Here is a 19,230-nt window from a genome sequence, read left to right as displayed (position 1 = left end):
CTCTTGCTTCTCCCCAGATTTATTAATTTTAAACAAGTTACAAGCACATTATCTGCAAGAAATTAAGGTAGCAAACTCAAACACAGTAATTACCAAGATAAACACCAACAAATAACATACCATTGCAAGCTCACCTTCTATAAAATCCCCAAAATATAGGGGGGGATTCCTGGAAAAAATTTTTAAAAAGCTGACAATATAAAACTACTTAAGGAGAGAAAAAAATAAAAGGAAAGCAATCTAAGGGAAGAGATTACCGGCAATCAAACTTATAGTCGCGAGAACTGATGTACCACAAATGGACCAACTCTAACTCCCCATTTCCATCTGCTGCCTACATCACCAGTTTCTATAGAAACCTTGACATTAAGAAAATTACTAAGCTGCTTGGTATCAAAATAAACACACATTAGCTAATTTTATCATATATTTACAAGGATGTCACAAGTAAAATTCACCTCCAAAGGCCAAAACCTCATGACATTTGTAGAAATCTCTTCCATCTACTTTGCGTTGACTTACAAAGGTCAGGAAAAATCCAAACCTTTTGACCCAAAAACAAATTACTTCTAGTTCTAAAGAAAAGCCGCATGATTTGTTTTTCGAATTGGACAAAAACTCAAAGAAAGTACCAACATTATTACTCCCTCTTCTAGGGAATTTTCAAGCAATGCTGTCATTTCCCAATTGACTACGGTCTCTTAATCTTTATCATGTACTTCTGGAATAAGGGGACCTTCCACATGCTTCTTAGATGGGAGAAAAGGAAAAACACCGATTCAAAGGAGGTAGAGTCCCCAAGTATCTTTAACATCTCCTTGAAGTTATTTTCTGAAAACTCCATTGGATTAATCATAGGGACCTGAGGAAAACTGAGGACACTTAGATTTCAGCCCCTCACCCTATTTTTCAGGCATTGCTATCTTACAGTTAACCACTATGTTCTACCATTCTTCACCGATTTTAACTGCTCCTTGAAAGACTCCAATTCACCACTGTGCAAAATTGCAGTATATTCCAGTTTGGTTACTTGTTCCTTACATTCCCGGAAGTTCTATGACCTCCAACCTTTCACTCACTTTTTTCCAAAGAGGTAATGGTCTGCCAAATAGACTCCAGCATGGTAATTTCAGGTCTCCCCAAACCATCCTTATCTGCCATCAGTCCATGCTTCATATATGCATATAATTTTCTATGTTTATCCGTTGGTTAGTTTGTGTGTGTCATGCTCCAAAAACAATATATGGGCTGCGTTTCCATGAGATTTTGTAATTTCAGTTGTTTATGGTCTTTTCTTGGGATCCCACCCACAGAATTGTTCCTTATGCACTTCCACTGCACTTTCCTCAGGTGTTAACGTGTGAAATGTACTTAAACATTGCTTTTGAACTTTGGGTAAAAAGTATGCATGCACTATGAAAAGTATGTGTATAATTCAATCTGCGCTCCAGTCCCAGCGAATTCCTAGTGGCAAGGGGAGGTCAGAGGACCAATATACGAGTATAGATATCAGTTGACATTTTCATGAGTTTTGTCTTTAATCTTTCATTTTTGCTTCTCTTTCTACTTATTGTTTTGCCACTGTATGGCTATTGTTATTATACGATCTGCTTAGAATGGCTGTGCGGACTATAAAAACTTAAATAAATAAAATGCCTCTTTTTTGCCAGCTATTTTTAATGAGCTCTTCCACCAGCGTTTAAATGTTCATAGTATTTCTTTTATTTGTATACATTTACCTTTACAAACCTCTACTCTTCTCTTGTTCAAATCTGATTCTGAAAATGGGAAGAACATTCTGCCTTATCTTTTCAAAACAATATTCCCAAGGTGGTCTGTGCAAAAAAGCAGTAAGCAAGGATTTTGGTGATCTCTAGTGATATATTACTTTACCTGTTCTTGTCTTGCAAATAAGAGACAATGCAGCATATACTATTTAATGTTATGAAATGGGTCTGATCTTTCCAAATTAATACAAAGAAGAAACTGTGCAACATCTTCACCTGAGTCAACACGACTTCTGACTAAACTCCAAAAAATTACAGGTTCACTATAGCATGGATTCATTCACAGGATATTAAGTCAAACAAAGCTGCCTGCTACATTTCAAACTGAACAGTTAGAAAACTAGATCAGAAGAACGTCGTTATTTACCCTGTCAACAAACACTAAAAGAAAAGGGGCACTCCATAAAACTAACCACCAGCAGATTTAAAACCAATCGTAGAAAGTACTTTTTCACTCAGCACGCAATCAAGCTGTGGAATCTGTTGCCAGAGGAAGGGGTCAAGGTGACTAGCACTGTGGGGTTTAAAAGAGATTTGGACAAATTCCTGGAGGAAAAGTCCACAACACATTTTAGCCAAGTAGTCTAGAGAAAGCTATTGCTATCCCTGGGAGTAAATAACAAGAAATAAATCTACTCTGGGATTTGCTGGGTACTTGGTAACTGGACTGGCAATTGTCAGAGACAGGATGCTGGGCTTGATGGACCTTGTCTGACCCTAAATGGCATGTTCAGTAAAGGCTTTGACACTATTCAATAAGGAAACTCCCATTCAAGCCTGGTAGCTTGGTCAGAGGGATATGCAGTAAAAAACTGAATTAGAAACTGGCTGAGTGATAGGCAACCAAAGATAAACTTCACTACCAGAAAATAAGGATGACCAGGCTATCAAAGAGATCAGTCCTGAAGTCAGTTCTATTTAATGCTTTCAAATTAAATATTGGAGAGAGGCTAGAAAAAAATGTGTCTTTTTGCAGCTAGTACGAACATATCGTGCCATACAGATAAGAGAAGCTGGATATGACAACATTCAAATACTGTACTAGAAGGGTACAAAAATATATAAGAGGAAAGATTCTTTTTTTAAACATTTAATGTTTGTGGATGGTGCCAGACCGACAGCACCAGAAACCGGAGTCTCTCCATTTACCAAAAGAATATGTACAGCCTGGGCAACAGCAATACAAGCTTCCCTATGGCGTCATGTACTTCCATCTCTGCTCTGAAGGGTTCATCTTTAAAAGTAAGAGGGTAACTCAGACTCCACGCCTGTGCAATCTTGGTCCTCTCTGCTGAGACAGCCAGTCATGATATCAATTAGTGCAAACTGACATGGAAGATTCAATGATAAGAGCACCTGTTCACTGGGAACTGGACTGAAACCACCCACTTGATTCACATAGTCCCCTTTTTTTTTTAAACTCCTACTGAGCTAAACTGGATACAAGCCAGTGACTTAAAGATGAAAGGCTCTATAATGCTGTGATAATTTGCTTCAGCCACCCAGAGAAGTATCTTTGGTGAAAATAAAATTCTCGAAAAAGAAATCATAATGTGAGGCTGAGGAGGGGGAGGAAGAGGTAAACTCAGGAGTAATGTAAACTCATTTCTTCAAAGAAATATATGAAATACAGGTGAAGATAGCAGCTGAATTTGAAAAGGCAAGTGATAGGAACTGAAGGTACTTTGCACTGTGAAAGCAAGTGTAAAGTAAGAGATCAAGGTGGGTTTGTGGTATGGCAGTAGATGTTAGTTTCTATGTAGTAGAAGATTTTGGACCTTTGCAAAGAGTCCATCAGCAAACTAGCACAACTGATCATGAACCCTTTTTGTAGGTCCAAAATTTGTATGCAACAAAACTAGGAATTTTTACTAATCCCCATCAATCTTTTTTGATATATCAGTCCTGGTTCCTTTGAAAATTTACAGATGTACGTCGTCAGGAAAACCAACCCTTACCTGTCTGTTGCCTCCTGCCACCTTCTCATTCAGTCTCTTTTCCTTTCTCACCTCGACAACTGTAATGTTCTGCTGGTCAGCCTGCCACAATCTTCCTTCTATCCTCTTCAGTTCCTTCTATCCTCTTCAGTTCCTGCAGAACTCTGCAACAGAGTGGACACTCCTAACCGAGTAAACAAAATGAGTAATGACCAAGAAAGTTCAAGAAGTCATGTACTTTACAGATAACATTCAAAGCAAAAAAAAAAAAAAGTGCAGTCATGCATCTGGCAAGCAGAAGAAGGGAAGAAGTTATGAGATACTGAAATGCATTAATCAGGTCACCCAATGGGGTGATCACTCCTGATTATCTAAAGGGTTCACAGTAAGTGATAAAGCAATGGTCAGAGCCAGAGAGGCAATATACCTTGCCATAATGTTTCCTTGTTCCCTCCACCCCTTCCTCCTTTCCCCCCTCGCTCCCTCCCTCTGCATATAATTGTACATAAGTGCACATGCCTCCTTTATACTGTAAATAAGTTCATATACTAAGTTTATAAGTGCACACAAACGCCCCCTTAACATTGCTTATGCATATTTTATCTTAACATGGATAAGCAAATTCCATGTCATTCAACAAAGTTATATCCCTGCTCGTTGACTTTCTATCCTGTACTTTCATATGTTATCCAGTTCGTATATTATCCAACTATTTCCCAGTTAGCCCTCCATCCTCGTTCATTGTAATTTCCTTTCTCAGTTACTTGTGAACCGACATGATGTGTCCTACGAATGCCGGTATATAAAAAGTGTTAAATAAATAAATAAATATTAAAGGGGGGGGGGGGAGGGGAGGCAATAATGCTTCTGTACAGGTCAAATTGTGAAACCTCACCTACAGTATTAGGCCAGTTCTGGAAGTTATAGATCCAAAAGGATCTGTAAAGACTAGATGCAGTTCAGCGAAATGCTAACCAGAACCTGCACAAAATGCCCTATGAAATGAGACTTTATCTAAGTAAGTACACCTTAGGGAAGAGGAGAGAAAGGGTGAAATGAGTGAGTCATTCAAATACCTGGAAAACATAAACAGACAAGATGCAAACATTAAGTAGAAAGAAACTTCTAGAACAAATCATATGACCTCCAGAGGAAATATTCAGAAGTAATATTAGAAAATATTTATGGAAAGGGTCCTGCAATTATAGAACCGCCACTCAAATGGAGTTAGAAGAGGCAAAACAGTAACAGAACTCAAGAAGATAAGGGATAAGCACAGAGGATCCCTGATGGCCAAGAAGTAAAGAGATTGACTATGCCATTTTTACTATGGTCTACAACAGGGGACCCCAAACCAGTTGGGTTTTCAGGATTTCCATAATGAATATGCAAGGAATCTATAAGCATACAATGGAGGCAGTGCATGCAAATAGATCTTATGCATATTCAATGTGGAAATCGTGAAAATCCACTGGGTTGCTGCCCTCGAAGACCAAGTTTAGGACCTTTAGTCTACAGCAGGGGTGGTCAACTCTTGCCCTCAACTTCCACAAACAAGGCTGATTTTCAGGATATCCAGAAGGAATATGCATGAAATAGATTAGAATGTGCTGCCTCGACTGTATGCAAATATATTTCATGAGCATTCATTGTGGATATCTGAAAACTAAGCCTGTTTTTGATGCTTGAGTACTGGAGTTGGCCACTCCTGGTCTACAGCATGCAAAAAATAAAACTGGGCAAGCTGGATGGGCCTTATGGTCCTTATCTGCCTTCATATTCCATGTTTCAGGTGCCAGTTTTATATATCAATTTCTTTGCTTCTCTCATGACACCTCCCTCTCATTCACACCATTTCAGATTCTGCTCAAAATCCTCTTGCTAATCTTAAAATGTATTTATGGCTCGGTTTCACTATAACCGTGCTCTCTTATGTCTACATATATCTTTTCTTGTGCACTCCACTCTGCTCACTGCACCCTTTGTCTTTGCCTGGTTCTAAACACCTTTTTTCCCACTTTTGGGCCTTCTTTCTCTTGGCCTTCCTATTACTGAAACCAACTCCCATTGGGTATTCAAGACTCCTCATGCCAATCATGTTCTAAATCTTCTCATTAAAATGTTATTCATAGATCTTTGTCTAGCCTTTACTTTGTATGCAATCTTGCTTCTGCAAGGCATCCTGCATAAGAACACCATAAATAAAAACTAGGGAGAAAATGTATCAAAATATACCATAATATATAGCCAACTTTACTTTACTTCCTTAAATAAGGGGGATATGCAGCTAAAAAGCCTTTTGAAAAACAGCAGAAATTTATTTGCATTGTGCAAAATGGCTAAAAAAATTACACACCAGCAGCCATGTTTCATCCATACTGTTAATTTAATTAACTTCATCACCACGGAAGCTTTTTCCCAAATCTGTGTCTATGGGAAGAAAACTTAGTAAACCAGGCAACAAGTCCAAAATATTAAGCTAGTAGAACTACTTAGAATGTCATCTGGCTTGTTTCTCAGCTCTGTTGCATCCACTTTATATGTTATTCTCATGTTTTCTCTATTTTTTCCTTCTAGAATATTATGTTTCTCAAATTCTTATTTTATGAGATATTATGGTGGCATTCCCTTTTTTAGTCTCCTTTCCAGAGTCCACTTTTCAGCAGTTTGCACCCTTTTCACATCTTACATGCATCTTATGTCTGCATTTCACATTTGCTCAAGATCAGCACCAAAGTACCAGTGGATTGATAATGGTGGAAGCAGCTTTCAAAAATTGTAAATACACTTCTCAGGAATAAAATGACTAATTTGTGTAGTGTCTTGCCAGTTTGGGCAATTTCACTCCCAATTGGGCTAGATTTTTTTCTGTTGTGTGGGAAAAATCTTTTGTACAAGCTGGGCTAGTTTTGGGCTGGGCAACGGGATGGATGAGTTACCATAATACCCTATGCCATTTTTATCTGTCCGAAGAAATCCCTCCTCTGTCAGAGGTTGCAGCATGATGACTCATTGGGCTTCAGCCAATCAGAGGGGAGATTAAAAATTCTCTCAGCAGAAGGCAAGGAGTTGACATCATGCAGTCTGATTCAAAAGAGGCTCTCTCTCTTTACCTGGGTTCCAGCGTTGTTGCACATGGTTACTGATACCTCTGCTCTGGTGGGCAGTGCAATTAGATCAGCAGAAGGTCATGAGGCTCTTTTGGCACCAATGTGCACATTGTTCATCCAGGTCCCAAGCAATGCAGCTGCTTTGCATGGGTACTTGCCAGGTACTTATAGCCTGGATTGGCCACTGTTGGAAACAGGATGTTGGGCTTGATGGACCCTTGACTGACCCAGTATGGCATGTTCTTATGAGAGTTTTCTGTCTGGGAGAGACTTATGTTCTACTTGATCGTAGTTTGAGGCTAAGGCATTACAGAGAGAGGACCTTAGAGAATGTGTGATTTATGTCTGGCTGGGTTAAATGTGATATGGGAGGCAGGGGAGTAGAATGTCCGAGCTAAGATATATGCACTATAGGGAGGAAGGTAATTTTTTGCTCTTCTGTAGCAGGAGATAACACTTGTTGCTCAGGCAGAGCTATGTTAATATATTACAAGTCCGTATGTTTAAATACATCAGAAATAAAATTTCTATTAAAAATACCATTTGTTAGCCCAGTCTTCAAAAGATGAAATAAAAGCTATTTTTGGACTATGGACCTCCCTTTCCCGGGATACTTGGGCTAGTTTTGGGCTACACATGCCACTTAAAACCAGGCAACACTTTGTATTTAGTTCATTCATTTATTTATTTATTTACTTGGGGTTTTTATATACCGGCATTCATCTGAGATATCACATCGGTTTACAATAAACTTAAAACTGCACATGATATGTGCTTGACAGATAACAAGAGAACAGGTACATATAAAACAAATTAACAGGGTACATGCCTAAATGATAAATGTGGGAGACAGGGAAGTTGAACGAAACAGTAACTTAAATACAGGGATTAGGGATATATACAATGCTATTTGGGATGTGGAAGATCTTGATACAAGGAAGCCGAGGAAGCGTGCTGGGAGTGTAGGATTAGGTGTACGCATGTGCGAATAACCATGTCTTTAGTTGGTTTTTTTTTTAAATGTTTTTAGGCAATCTTCTTGGCGAAGGTCTACAGGCATTTTGTTCATTAGGGCAGGGCAGTTCATGCATTTTTATTGGTAGCTCAAGGGGAACATAAGAACATAAGAAATTGCCATGCTGGGTCAGACCAAGGGTCCATCAAGCCCAGCATCCTGTTTCCAACAGAGGCCAAACCAGGCCACAAGAACCTGGCAATTACCCAAACACTAAGAAGATCCCATGCTACTGATGCAATTAATAGCAGTGGCTATTCCCTAAGTAAACTTGATTAATAGCCATTAATGGACTTCTCCTCCAAAAACTTATCCAAACCTTTTTTGAACCCAGCTACACTAACTACACTAACCACGTCCTCTGGCAACAAATTACAGAGCTTTATTGTGCATTGAGTGAAAAATAATTTTCTCCCATTAGTCTTAAATGTGCTATTTGCTAAATTCATGGAATGCCCCCTAGTCCTTCTATTATTCGAAAGTGTAAATAACCGAGTCACATCTACTCATTCAAAACCTCTCATGATCTTAAAGACATTTGGGAACAGTAAGATGATTTCATGTTTTGCTTGTTTTAACTGCCAACTAATTTACATTCTCTCCTGTTTTTGCTTTAAAAATGTCACTTTACCACACAATACAGACATACATATTGTAACCACTCAGTCTACAAGACTATATGCAGAATAGCTTTTAGATTGTATAAAACTATTGGCCCAATTTCCACCTTCAGCTGACTATCTTAGGCACTTGTTTCGCTCTTAAATAATGTGCCACCAGTTACTGAGATTAATTACTATGCTGCTGCTTGCGTTGTATATCCATAAAGCAACAAAAAAAAAAAAAAAAAAAGGGGGGGGGGGGGGGGGGTAAAAAAAAGTAGAAAGCGGGAAGCTCCCCAGAAGTATGACTAGAGACAGAAACCGGATTTTTCTATATTTTTTTTAAGTTCAACTGAAGGCTCCAGTGTCAAGAACAGAGTGTATCTCTCACGATCACGCCCCTATTGAACCCAGAGGGAATGAAAGATCACAGATGCACGAGTACCGCTTGAACAAAAACATACAAATGTAAGTTTACAATTCTGGATCTACTTCAGAAACCTCCAAAATGAGGCCGGGCTTTCAGAGCTGGTAGGCAGAACCTCAGATACCTCAGTTCCTCGGTAGCTAAGCGCTAGACAGAAAGGTTTTACTGACAGATACACCCACCAGCTCGGCCCCCTCCCGGAGAAAGGACACCAAGCCTCCGCTCAGCCCCCACTGTTACCCCGCTGGACAGGGGGTCTGCCGCAGCCATCCACAGTACCCTTTAATCCTCTCTGTGCCCGCTAAGGGCTGCCAATGGGTTATTTTCACATAATCAGTGATGTACAACGATAGACCAAAGCTATCAGCAGATCACATGCGAATCAATAAATAAATAAATTCTACCCCCCCCAACCCGAGCTAATTGAAAGGGAAAACAACTATCAGCCGACGTCCCGCCCCCGGTGCGGAGGAATTGCAGCTTGCCCTTCCCCACAGAGTCCCTCTCCCATGGAACATTTTCCCGCTCTTCCCTCCCGCGGCCCAGGCGCTTCACTCACCGGATCGCGCGGGGACAGGTTCAGTCCCAGCAAAGACCTGCGCGCTCCTTCCAAAGAGATCGGCCCCACGCTGCAGTCACCGCTATGTGTCCCAAGACCTTCCTCTACTACGGCTAAGATTGCAGCTCCGGGCACAGGCCCGAGCCCGCCATTACTGCAGCAGCTGGAGCCAGGCGGCGAAACAAGCAGAGTCTCCGAGAGACGGCTTCCGTGGCCAGAAGCACAGCTTGCGCGCAGGCGCGCGGAACACAGCGAACAGCGGTAAGATGGCCGACTTTCGGCTTAGCCGTATAGAGTGAAAGGGGGAGTCACGTGGCTGTGGCCGAGCAGTGGCGCGCAACATGACGTCATCGGAAGCGCGCCTACGGTGAGGGCACTGAACTCGGGAGGAGCGCTCCGGCATGGTTCTTCCAGTGACAGTTTTGCAGTCGGGTATGGTTGGTAATTTCGATTAGCTGCAGCCGCTGCCTAGGAGCAAATATCGCCAGCGGGTTGTTGGGGACGGAGCTTGTGCCGTAGTCTCGGAGAGAAGATCTTCGAGCGGAGGAGTCCTGTCCTTGTATCCTGTACTGTAGCAATTTCTCAATGCGAATTTACTCTGTTCTGCAGTAATAATGGCTTGTTTAAGCACAGTACAAAATCATATACTACTTTAAAGGAAATCGATGTTAAAGACTTCTTTTTGTTTTTATTAAGGTGGTTTATTAAAAAACAATTTGAGGTTACACCCCCCACCCCCTTATTTTTAGGGAAATAAGTTCTTTTAAATTTTAGATTTGCACTTTTTGACGTTTTATTTCCCGGTCACCGTCTACGGATTGGATCAGATGAGTGCTGCTTTTAGCCACTAATCAATCTCCATTGTAGATGTGTTTGTAGTTATAGTCCTGCTGGCCTCACGGAAATTGCAACTTCCTACATGTGGTGGGACATAACCGGGATATATACTTAGCTTGTCCCTGTTGGCCCGGATTTATTTGGACATTCTAAATTTTCAATATTCCAGCTTGAGTAGAAATTGCTTTAGTAAAAGAATATAGTTAGAACGAAATTAAGAGTGAAGTATAACAGTAAAAGTCTCATTATAAAGAAGAATTTACATGAACAAGATAGCAATTTTTTTTGCTAAAATATAATCTTAAATCCTCGAATCAGCAGCTGCTGTCGGACGTTCGCCAGATATTTTCTGCTAATTTTCTAACAAAGAATGGACATTCTTTACCGAATATACCTTTTAAGAACATAATAGCATTGGGTATTATTACTACTACGATATCAATAACTTGAGACAGCACAGATTTTTTTTTCAAAGGGTAAATGATAGATATTAGACTTTTAACTCCTTTTGGGAATATATTAAGTCAATGAAGCATATTTAGGCTTTTGATATTCCTAAATATTATAGAAAATAATGTTAGCAGTAGACAGAAAAATTATTTATTTACATCTTTTTACTATACCGAAGTTCAAGACGAAGATTCTTATCACACCGGTTTACATCGAACCAAACCTTGGAAAAGTTACAAATAACAAGTTGCATCGAACCAAATCTGGGAAAAATTACATATAAAATTATAAATCGAATGTATAAAATAACATATAACAAGGGGTAATCAAGATAAATACAGTAAAACCTCGTATGAGGATATAGATAACTTCGAATTTAACTCCGCAATTAGCTCGGATCTTAAGTAAGGACAGGGCTGTCAGGGAGGTGGCTATGCGAGGTAGGGAGGGAGATAAAGCAACTAGGGATTGGGTGAGAGAAAGAAATTACAGCGTTATTACAGCAAGTTTTGAACGAAATCTGCATCAGGAGTTAGTATTTGTGCTGCAGGAGATTAAGGAAAGGCTTGTATGAATAGCCATGTCTTCAATTTCTTTCTGAAGGTATGCGGGCATTATTCCTGGCGTAACTCTGGGGGTAATGCGTTCCATTGGGAAGGTCCAGCAGTGGAGAAGGCGTGTTTCCTTATGGAGGGGTGGAGCGTAGACTTAGTGGGGGGAGCGTGGAGAGTCCCTTTGTAGGCAGTTCTGATTGGTCTCAAGGAAGAGTGTAGGTGAAATGGTATTTTTAGCTGGAGTGAGGACTGATTGTGGATGGTTTTGTGTATGATGGTGAGGGACTTGTAAAGGATTCTGAAATTGATGGGAAGCCAATGTAGATTCTTGAGAATGGGCGTGATATGTTCTCTTCGACTAGAGTTGGTTAGTATCCTTGGGCGGCATTCTGGAGCATCTGCAAAGGTTTAGTGGAGGTTGCAGGGAGGCCAAGGAGTACAGAGTTACAGTAGTCTATTTTTGAGAATAGTGTGGCTTGGAGAACCATGCGGAAATTGTGAATGTGCAGGAGTGGTCTGAGCCTTTTCAGAATGTGAAGCTTATAGAAGCATTCTTTTGTTGTATTGTTGATGAATTTTTTTAAAGTTCAGTCGGTTGTCCAGTATAGCGCCCAGATCTCTCACGTGTGTTGTTGTGGCTGTAGTGAGGTTGTTGATGGGGGGGTTAATGTCATTGGTAGAGATGAAGAGGAGTTCCGTTTTAGTAGTGTTGAGGCTTGAGAGGAGAAGGTTGGTTGATTGATTGTAGACAGCTATTCCAAAAATTTAGGTTTTGGAGATAGATTCTGTTATGGGGATCAGTATCTGTACATCGTTGGCGTAAATGTAATGTGTTAATTTTAGATTTGCAAGGAGCTGGCAGAGGGGAAGAAGATATATGTTAAAGAGAGTAGGAGAGAGTGTCGAACCTTGAGGAACTCCATGTGAGGAGCTTATGGGGTGGGATTCTTTGTTGTTTATTCTGACCTTGTAGTTTCTATTGCTGAGGAAGGACTTGAACCAGCTGAGGGCAGAACCTGAGATGCCAATGTCAACCAGGCGGTTAATGGGAATGGAATGATTTACAGTGTCAAATGCAGCTGAAATGTCCAATAAAGCCAGTAGGTAAGATTGTCCTTTGTCTAGACCCATGAGGATATTGTCGGTGAGTGAGATTAAGAGGAATTCTGTGTTTAAGGATTTACGGAATCCGAACTGAGCAGAGTAGAGAATCTTATGATTGTCTAGATAGTCAGAGAGTTGGGTGTTGACCAGTTTCTTCATTAGTTTGGCGATAAAAGGAAGGTTGGCGATGGGACGGAAGTTGGCGGGGTCTACTGGATCCAGGTTGGGTTTCTTTAGAAGAGGTTTAATGGTGGCGAGTTTCAGCGGGTCAGGTACTGATCCTTGGGCTAGGGAGCAGTTTATAATTTCTGCTAGTGGTTTGGAAATGGTGTTTGGAATGGAGAGTAGAAGTTTTGTAGGAATGTGGTCTGAAGGGTGAGAGGAGGGCTTCATGTTCTTGAAGATAGATTCAATTTCTAGGGAAGAAGTGAGTTCGAAGGAATCAAAGTTTGCTTTTTGGCTGATGGGGGAGGTGTAGGGTGGGGAAGCTAGGTATTCGAGAGGATGAGCGGGGCTAGGAGGTTGGAGATTTTTCTCTTGAAGAACGTTGCCAGTTCGTTAGACTTGGATTGGGCTTTGTCATCTGGGATGGAGGGAGGGGAGGGTTTTGTAAGTGCTGACACGTATGAGAACAGAGCCTTTGCATCGTAGAGGAAGTTGTGGATTTTGCTGGCGTAGAAATCTCTCTTAGTGCGGAGTATGTTGTTCCTGTAGGAGTACATGGCTTTGTAGGCTGACATCGAAGCGGGGGTGGGGTCCTTGCGCCATCTCTGTTCTTTGTGTCTTAGCTCTTGTTTATTTTGAATGATGTTACTTTAGCGTCTTTTTTTCTTATAGACTACTTATTTAATGTGAGAATTATACAGTCTCATTTGACCCGATATTCTCAGCAATAATTGCTAGGCTTCAACTTTGTAATTGGCAGTATAACAGGAAGGAAACCCTATTTGGGATGTGTGTCAGTAGTAGGAAGATGGATTCAGTTCGTTCTAGTTCTCAGGTAGGGGGGTGGATTAGGCCAAGAGATGGTCTGAAAAGTATGGCAGTCCCCACCACTACCATTTGTTTCTGAATGGGGAATGAGCATAAGCATAGCCTTGGGGCAAATTTGAAAGAATTGTGTATTGGGGGGTGGCGTTGTCCTTTACCCAAGTTTTTGTCCTGCACATGATGTCTGCAGGTTGATCTATGATTATGTCATGTAATAAGACCAGTTTGTCGATGTTACCGATGTTGAGAAACAGTTTGCGAGGAGTATTCTAGCTGATATTTGCAGATGTTGTGCAGTGTTTGTCTTGGTGGGTGGATGCTTTTTCTGTTGGGTCTTGCGGGGTTTGTTTGCAGGGAAGTAGGGTATAATGTGAGGAGTATCGGCCTTGGCCCATTATTGTATTTATGGGGCTGGGTAAGTCAGGATTCAACTGAGGCATATGGCGAAAGGGGACTAAGAGAGATGGGTAGGTAGTGCATGCGCGGTTTGTGCAGGTAGCTTGCTCTGTGGCAGGAAAGGGAGAGGTAGCTAGTGTATGCTGACCTCTGGCTGTCACTAGAGTGAGGTAAGTTAGTCAGTTTTGGTGTCATCTCGTCTTTAAGATGTACTACATACAAAGCTTTCTGGCTGCCCCTTCCTCTTGGCAGATTGCAGGTGGAATTGTTTCATTTGTAGAATCGTTTGGGTGCAAGGGAGGGGGGGCACACTTGAGAGGGGTGCTGCCCTTTTGCATCAAGCCCTTGCCTAGCCCAGCCTTTAGAACAGGGGTGGCCAAGTTTGATCCTCGAGAGCCACAAACAGGCCAGGTTTTCAAGATAGCCACAATGAATTTGCATAAGATAGATTTGCGTTCAATGGAGGCAGTGAATTCAGATCTATCTCATGCATATTCATTGTGGCTATCATGAAAACCTGGCCTGTTTGTGGCTTTTGAAGACTGGAATTAGCCATTCCTGCCTTAGAATGATGGGTGTTGTGTGAGATGAGGTTAGCTGGTGGGGGAGGAGCCTGTATGAATCCTGGTAGGGTAGTGGCATTGGGATGAGGGCCCTTGGATAGTGATCAGGCTGGCACTCACCTCTGTTGCCACAGTAGTCTAGTCCATGCAGCTTTAAGCCTGCTCTTCCTATCTTTCCTGCTAGACCAGTCTTCACAGTGGGTTTTTTTCCTCCTACCAGCAGATGGAGGCAGAGTTCCAGTCTTCTTCTTGAGACCTTCTCCTATATAGACTGGTTCAGCGGGGATAGTATCAGTAGTTCTCTGCCTCCAGCAGATGGTAGGTGGAGCTGGTTCGGCAAGAGGAATAGGTAGGAGCGTTGGCCTCCCTGGGGTCGCTTTCCCTGGGGAAGCACCTGGGCTGGGTTGGGGGCACTCTGGGACAACAGCCCTCCTAGAGTCACGTTTCCCTCCATAGGTCAGGTGATTAGGCCTTGGGGGCCTAGCATTTCCCATGCAGAAGTGTGAGCATCAGTGGTGGTAAGTAGGTCCAGTGCCTAATACCGCAGAACCTGGCCCGAAGTCCTCCGAAACCCTTGCCAACAAAAGATATGGAGAAAGGCAAGAAGTGCACGGTGTGTCCCCACTGTCAGCGAGAGGCAGTCCCGGGTCTGCACTGATATCGGAGGTCGCTGCTGGTCAGCTCCCTACCCCCTGCTCAGCAGCCTCGGAAGAGGAGTCTTCCGAATGGGGGGGAGGAGTTTTCTTCAGAATTTGTGCTCTTGATGCACAAAACCTATAAAGAAATGAAAGGGAAGCCCATGGGCGTGGCAGGCCCCAGAGGCAAAGGTCCTGACCCCACTTCCTCTGCAGGAAAGAAGAGAAAATTGGAAACTAGGGAGGAGAAATTCAGTCCCTTACAATAGTTCCTGTCGGATGAACCGGAGGACTTGTCCTGGCGGGATTCCCTGGAAGAGACCGAGGAAGAGAAGGATTTAGGACCAGAGCAGAAAGATTCAAAGGTTTGGTTGTTTAGGACTGAGGAGTTAGGGGCCTTGATTTTTAAGATCTCCCAGGTCCTTAGGCTGTCGGAGGAACAGCCCAGAGGCCCTAAGCTAAAGAGTAATCCTATTCTTACTTGAATTAAGAAGCCAGCAAGGGCTTTTCCCATACATTTCGTGATCCAAGATAGGATTCATGCAGAGTGGTCCTCGCCAAACTCAAAACTACAGAGTAGAAGAAACATGGAAAGACTGTATGTGGTAGATCAGATGGGGAAGGAAGCATGCTGGAACTCCCTAAGGTGGATGTAGCAGTGGCTGCAGTCTCTAAGAAGACAACTATCCCAGGTGAAGGAAGGGCAGCCCTCAGGGAATTACAGGATAGAAGGATCGAGACACTGCTAAGAAATGATTTTGAATTATCTACTCTAGCATTATGCTCAGCGATCTTGGGAGGGTACGTGGCGAGGGCTTTACTCTGCACACTGCAGCCGTCCCCACAAGCAGGTCTGGTGGAAGGGGCCAGTATCCAAGAGTTGGCCCAGGCAGAATCCATTGCAGCCTATGTGGCTGAAACCCTCTATGATCTTATTAGGATTATGGCCAAGCAGGCCTTTACAAACGTGATGGCCAGGCGCCTCTTGTGACTGAAGAGATGGGCAGCAGACTGAGCATCGAAGGCCAAGCTATGCAAACTCCCTTTTAAGGGAAAATTGTTGTTTGGGAGGACTTGGAAGCCCTCATGAAAGCCCAGGAGACCAAACCCTTGAGGCTCCTGGAGGATAGAGATAGGAGACAACAGAGAGGGGGCGGCGGGAGGCAGCAACCCAGGGACACTAAACAGTCCAGATGGTCTAGATTTCAGCCCAGTGGGGAAGGCAGGGTGCGTGGGCAGCTCTTTCGGGGGACTCACAAGGTACGGGCAACAGGGCTCAATTCCCCAAGGGGACACAATGGCATTTGGAGGCAGACTAAAAGAGTTTTATCACGAGTGGACCTTAATAACTACAGATGGATGGGCTCTCGAGAGAGAGAAGATACTACTTGGAATTAAAGAGCAGAATAAGGGAGTAGTTTGTCACCTCACCTTGCAGCAGAGCAAAGAAGCAGGCAGTTCAAGACGAAGTGACCAGGCTGTTAGATCGCAAAAGCATTACCTTAGTCCCCAGTCAGGAAAAAGAAAGAGGCACATAAGCCATATTTTTCATAGTGCCAAAAAAGGATCATACTGCCCAGTACTGGACCTCAAGAAGGTAAACCAAGCATGGATAATCCAGCTTTTCAGAATGGAATCCTTAGGAACAGGCAAGGCAGCAATAAGAAGGGGTGAATTTCTCTCCGCCCTGGACCTGCTGGAAGCCTATCTGCACATACCTAGCAGGAAAGCTTCCAGAGGTTTTTGCGCTTTACAGTCCTAGGCCCTCACTATCAGTTCCAGGCAGTACGGTTTGACGATGTCCCTACATACCTTCAAAAAGGTCATAGTAGTGGTAGCAGCCGCCCCGCGCAAGGAGGGAATTGGAGTCCATCCTTACTTGGATGATTGGCTAATAAGAGCAGACACGAGATATGAAGGGGTTGCGGTAACAGAAAGGGTCGTACGACAGCCAGAAGCCTTGGGGTGGATAGTAAACAAGTGCAAGAGTCATCTGTGCTCATCGCAAACGTTGCAGTACCTCAGGGCTCTATTCGATACAAGCAAAGGGATGCTGTTCTTGCTAGAAGAAAAGATAGACAGGTTACTATCCACCAGGGAACCCAAGGCAAGAGCTTATCTTCAAGTGCTGAGATCGATGGCGGCAGCCATCAAAGCAGCATTCGGGGCAAAGGCACACATGAGACAACTGCAGCAGTACTTCCTAGCAAGTGGAGTACTGCAAAAACTGGACTTCGAGCGGAAACTGCCACTACCACGGCATGTAAAGGAAAGCCTCCATTGGTGGCAGGAGAGGGACAACCTAGCCAGAGGCTCCAGTTTAGAACCCCGTCAGTGGACCCTACTGACTACAGACACCAGCAGCAGGGGTTGGGGGGCGCTCTATGATGGTCAGGTGGTACAAGGGTTCTGGTCGTGGCAGGAGAGGAACTTCTTTATAAACAGGCTGGAGACCAGGGCAGTGCACCTAGCCTTGATCAAATTCAGATCAGGAGTGAAAGGACACCCAGTCCGGATCCTCTTAGACAATGCGACAACAGTAGCCTACATCAGCAGGGAGGGAGGAGCCAGGAACCTAGAGAGGATGATAGAAATTGCCTGCCTAATGATGTGGGCAGAGCATCACCTGCAGGATATCTCGGTGGCCCACATAGTAGGTGCAGAAAACATACAAGCAGGTTTCCTAAGCCAGCAAAGACTGGACCCAGGAGAGTGGGAGCTATCGGAAGAGGCTTTCCAACAAAGAGTGACTCAGTGGGAACAACCCCAGTGGGTCCTCATGGCCAAGGTAGCCAACTTTTTCAGCAGGAGAAGAATACGAGTCCAAGGGAATCGATACATTAGCCCAGGAGTGGCCCGTAGGAGTTCTTCTCTACGTCTTTGCCCCCAGGCCTATGGTGGGGAAAATCCTCAACAGAGTAGCGAGCTACCAAGGTCAAGTAATCCTAGAAGCGCCAGATTGGCTGAGATAGCCATGATACGTGGACCTAGGCAGGCTAATCATGGAGGAGCCGATCAGTTTCCAACCAGTACAGGGCCTTCTACATCAGGGGCCAGTCAACATGGAAAACCCAGCACAATTCTCTTACGGCATGGCTATTGAGAGGGACAGGTTGAAGGAAAGAGACTTCTCCACAGAGGTAATAGCCACTCTGCTGACGGCACCTCATTGGCATATACAAGAACATGGAGGCTGTTTGAGCACTGGTGCTCTCAAAGAAACATTTCCCCAAGCAAGGCGGACATGGCAGCAATATTGCAGTTCCTACAGTATGGCCTGGACAAGGAGCTAGCAGTAGGCTCTTAGGGTCCAGGTGGCGGCTATCGCCTGCTGCAGAGGGCGGATCAAAGGCTCTTTGGTGGCATTTTATTTTTTTATTTAGATTTAGATTCCACTTTTCTCAACCCACTAACGGGGTTGAAGCCAGTTCCATTCTTCCCTCCCAAGGTGGTGTCTAGATTCCACCATAGTCAACCGATCACTCTGCCAGGATTCAGAAAAGCAGATTGCACAGAGGGGAGGAAGGACTTACATTTTCTGTATGTTAGAAGAACCCTCTGGAAGTATTTGAAGTCTACAAACAAGTTCAGGAAGTCAGACAAACTATTTGTCCTGTACTCAGGAGTCCTCAGAGGGAGGCAGCCTCCAAGACCTCAATCGCTAGATAGATCAGGGACACAATTGCCTCGGCATATATAGCGAGTGGCAAGGAGGTACCACAGGTGCACTCAACAAGGTCGTAGTCCTCCTCATGGGCAGAATTCAGGTCGGTGGCTCCCACAGACATTTGTAAGGAAGCTACGTGGGCCTCGGAGCATACGTTCATGAAGCATTACAGGCTGGACCTACATGAAAGAAAAGATACCAGTTTTGCGATGGGAGTCCTGGAAGCAGCCTTGGGACTTTCTCACCCTGGATGTCAATAGCTTAGGTACATCCCACTGTGAAGACTGGTCTGGCAGGAAGAAGAGGAAGGTGCAATTAGTTCTTACCTTGCCAATTTTCTTTCCTCAAGGCCTGAAAGACCAGTCCTAAATCCCTCCCTTGTAAAAAAAAAAAAAAAGAGAGAGAGAGAAAGAAATAGAGGGAGAATAATACCTCCTTGTAGGCATCCAAAGCAGTAGAATTTGGAAGTGGTTTTACTTCTGCCTTTTTAGTAGCCCCCTCGAGGCGAGGGGCAAGCGTGGACCTGGGCATTGTCCTTTTGGAGATTTGTTCTTCGGCCATGGACAGGCCATATTTTGCTTCCAGTTTGGGTTCAGG

At 43.4% G+C, this 19,230-nt stretch overlaps 2 protein-coding genes across 12 annotated transcripts in view; one reads left to right on the top strand and one right to left on the bottom strand.

The window, feature by feature from the left end:
* PPIG (peptidylprolyl isomerase G) overlaps positions 1-9,732 on the bottom strand; it is a 204,239-nt gene extending 194,507 nt beyond the window's left edge. For 3 of the 8 annotated variants that reach the window (XM_029605694.1, XM_029605691.1, XM_029605693.1), the window contains exons 1-2: positions 9,438-9,731; positions 3,746-3,908 (exon numbers count right to left, since the gene is read on the bottom strand). The gene's annotated coding sequence lies outside the window, so the exon portion shown is untranslated. Of the gene's footprint in view, positions 1-3,745; positions 3,909-9,437 lie in introns of all 8 variants that reach the window. The other 5 variants (XM_029605692.1, XM_029605690.1, XM_029605697.1 and 2 more) reach the window with 3 other exon arrangements.
* A 6-nt stretch (positions 9,733-9,738) lies between these two features.
* Positions 9,739-19,230, top strand: part of LOC115093645 (FAST kinase domain-containing protein 1, mitochondrial-like) — a 143,119-nt gene continuing 133,627 nt past the window's right edge. For 2 of the 4 annotated variants that reach the window (XM_029605689.1, XM_029605685.1), the window contains exon 1: positions 9,741-9,869. The gene's annotated coding sequence lies outside the window, so the exon portion shown is untranslated. The other 2 variants (XM_029605687.1, XM_029605686.1) reach the window with 2 other exon arrangements.

This window comes from Rhinatrema bivittatum, chromosome 6, assembly GCF_901001135.1.
Source record: "Rhinatrema bivittatum chromosome 6, aRhiBiv1.1, whole genome shotgun sequence".
Classification (NCBI taxonomy): Eukaryota; Metazoa; Chordata; class Amphibia; order Gymnophiona; family Rhinatrematidae; genus Rhinatrema; species Rhinatrema bivittatum.
This window is presented reverse-complemented; position numbering and strand designations above follow the sequence as displayed.